Here is a 3,858-nt window from a genome sequence, read left to right as displayed (position 1 = left end):
AGTAACATTGAAGAAATTTTTGTCTCCACTTTTTATGTTTTAGGAACCATTTTGTGTGTAAATTGACCATTCAGCAATATTTATACTAAGCTTAAATAGGCAGATTAAGACAGACACACTAGACACTATGGGAAATACTGCAATAAATCAAGGGAAATCAGGGAAAATTCCTCCAGATTCAACCCTGCATGAACTTTTAAATTGTTGGCGTGATCCTAATCTTTCTAAGGAGGATTGAATGACAAAAATGGAAGCTAAAAAAACTTGCAAAGCCTAGACAGACAAGTCCTATACTTGGCCAAAGTATAGTTCTTTTCACTTCAAGATCTTAAAAGATTTAAAGTTAGCCCTTAAAAATAAAGATTCCAAAGATTGTAAAGACGTCACAGATTATAAATACTGGCTCTTGTGGACATATCATATTGATAAATTAACCATGCCCTCCAGTGAGGAACTTATTCTTTCCTTGGAACCAGACCATTCAGGCTTAACTCCTTCAGTTCCTCCTCCTGAACCCTTGATTAAATCTAACAAGAAACACCTTTTTATCCCAACTGGGCTGTGAGAAATTTTCTCCTCCTATTGACTCAAACCAGGACTTCAACACTTTGGTCTCTCCCCCATGGGACATCCCTCATCCCCAACTCTTCCCACCTCCTTTCCTCCCCATCTACCTCTCTCCCCTCACTTACCATATGACTCACAATCCCACTACCCTTAACCCAGAGTTTCCTCCTCCTTGCCACCCAGTCCCCACTGATCTTCCCTATCCCTACCCAAACCATCCCTATCCTTGTTCTCTTGGCCATCCTTTTCCTTACCCTCCTTCCCCTGACCAACCCCACCTACCTCATTATGACTCCTCCTCTTGGTCCTACCCATCCTACTATATCTCCTCCTCTCCTCCCTGGCCCTACCCCCACTGAGTCCTCATTCCTCCTCTCCTTCCCCTCTTTTCTCTCCTCCCCACCCCTGATCAGTCCTCCCTCATTCCTCTCCTCCTCCCAATCCCCAACCTCGATCTCCCCCGCCCCCAGTCCCACCCCACTTCTCTCTGCATTGCCTCCACCCCACCCCAATCCTTTCATTCTGCCTCCCCATCCCCAGACTGATCCCTCCTCCTCTGCTCACCCACTCCTTCCTTCCCCTGCCAGCCCCACTACAACCAAAAAAACTCACACTACAACCCACTGCATTGAAACCCAGTCCATGAGTCAAGCAGCAGTTATCATAGACAATTCAAATGGAGGCCTATTCCCTCTAGGGGTTGGTTCCACATATAATAAGTGGAAGAGCTTGGTGAACATTGGCCATCATACATAATTTCTCTCCACAAGACATTGAGAACTTTAAGGAAAAGACAATTTCCTTTGAAGATGATTCTAGTATAGTCGCAACTAATTTTGAAAGCATTTATCCCTCTTATAACCCCATAATCTTGCTAACAGAAACCCCTGCTGGAAAGTGTATCACAGATGCAGAGACCACTAATGAAGGGTTTCTGCTCTCCAACTACCTGTAATTCATTCCTCTGCCCCTACAGGTGGAACTGACCCTGTCTCTAGAGAGAACCACCAGGCAGATACTGCAGTAAAGTTGGCTGCCTTAGAAGGACCTGAATTTATTTTAATGACTCAAATTTATCTCTCTCTTATCTTGAACAGGAAGTGGAAAAATGGAAAAAAAATTTTAAAGCAAAACAGGACAGTGGGGTATGGGGAATACTCCTACTGCTTAGAAGTTTTTATCACCAAATATGCTTATCTGTTCATAAGAATGGTCACTTTGGCATTCATGGTCCTGTAGACTCTGTTACAAAGGTATGGATAGCCCCTGGTATAACCAGCATAGCTTTTAAAGTTTGTGCAGCTTGTCCCCCACTCAACATGTGTTTCATGACAAAAGTTTTGGTGGGCATCCTCTGGCTTACACACCTTTTGAGCATTCACAAATTGACTTTATTACCATGACAAAGGCTAGACATACATTTTATCTGGCCACGGTAGGTTTTGTTGCTAAGATGCTCTTAAGAGAGATCATTCCTTGCTTTGGCATGGCAGCAGGATTTCATTCAGATGGGGGAACTCATTTTACTAATTCTGTTTCGTCTCAGATTCATTCTTGTTTGGGGATCACTCCTCAATTCCATGCACCCTATCACCCCAAGGTCTCAGGTCATGTAGAGAGAATGAACAGAGATTTTAAAAATATGATTGGAAAATTGTGCACCAACTATTACTTGAGATGGCCTGAGGTTCCCCCTCCAGGGGAGATCTACACATCTCACCATTTGAGATGCTTTTTGGGCATACCCCCATAGAGGCTAAATCTTTTTTTATCCTATATACACATCATTACTGGAAGGGGGAGCATTTCTATTGCTCCTTATATTCAAGATTTACAGGTCAAATTGTAAGAACTCCAAAACCTACCTACCTGAGTAGGAACTCGGCCTACCTGAGAAGGTCCATTTCAAGTACTTTTAACTATTCCATAAGTTATCGAAATTGGAGAAAAGAACTTTTGGATTCATTGTTCACATGGGTATCTTGTATTGATACTGAGAGACTGTATCCTGTCACATATATTGTATTTGCTGGTTGTTCATTTTAAGATTTAATTTTTATTTTAAGTTAACATATTAATCTAATCTATCACATTCCATTATACTATGTCACTTTCAATTAATATGTTTTGGCTATTAACTATATGTTGTTATATTGCCTTTATTTGTACCCTCCCACTATGACTGGACTGGGGATAATACCATTATAAAAGTCCATAGACAAGTTGGACAAACTCTTTTCCTTGGCAAAGCCATTGGTCCTTATGGATGGTGGGTGTGTCAGCAGACCCATTGGAGAGCTGTTTTGTCCTGGGCAACAATTCAAGCCCACAGTAATGAGACATTATCACAGCTTTCTACACAAGGTGGTCACTTGTTGCCTAAAAGGCTTTTTGCTCCTTTTTACCTTTTTTAATTGTCATATAGATGATGATGGATAGATTCCATCAAAATGGTTACAACTTGTATCAGTAACCTTTGGAGAATTTCAGAAGCTAAAGCTTTCAACTAACTTTAATGGGTTTTCAGAAGTTATTTTCAGATATCTAGGAAAACCACTACCTCTGATTCGCCTGCCTTTGACTTGTGTGTAACAAAAGGCCAGGGTCCATTTAGTAGTAACATGGGTGCACTATTGTATCCCCCATCTCCACATTTATTGAAAATGTAATGGATGAGACATCTGAAGTGATTTTCACTATTTTTCTCATCGGTTCTATATTGAAATGGATGGGACATATTGAAGACAGTCCTTTTACACTGTTACACTCTCTCTCATACCTGAGGGAGGGAGGTTTCCCAAGAGGCTTAGTTACCTAAAAATGGGTTATAATATTATCAGGGAAATGGGAATAATTTTTCCTGTGAAGCCTACTAGCTTCAAAATTGGATTTTTATATTTGTAACTTGTCAGCTTATTTTACCCTTCCACCAGAATGATCTAAATTCTTTGTGACATTTTAGACCCAAAAGGTTTTCATCAGCAGTATGGAGGTTTGTGTTTTTCTGGGCTCTCTTGCCAAATTTTGGAATGATGGCATTAATAGACTTTGTTAAAAATATCTCAGCCAAGCTTGAAAAATTGGCTAGATCTGTAGAACTTGTGACAAATATTCATGGACTTCAAAGATTTTTAAAATGACACACATCAAGTGGCTATAAAGACTCATGTGAAAAAATAAATAAAATTTTAGAAAAAGACTCATGTGAATCCTAATGATAGTAGGTTTAGTTGCAGTTGTCCTAAAATGGGCTCTCATAATTTTGAGGATTTTGGTACTTCTTAGAATCTG

The sequence above is a fragment of the Gracilinanus agilis genome, chromosome 3, assembly GCF_016433145.1.
Source record: "Gracilinanus agilis isolate LMUSP501 chromosome 3, AgileGrace, whole genome shotgun sequence".
Classification (NCBI taxonomy): Eukaryota; Metazoa; Chordata; class Mammalia; order Didelphimorphia; family Didelphidae; genus Gracilinanus; species Gracilinanus agilis.
Note: the sequence above shows the minus strand (reverse complement) of the source record.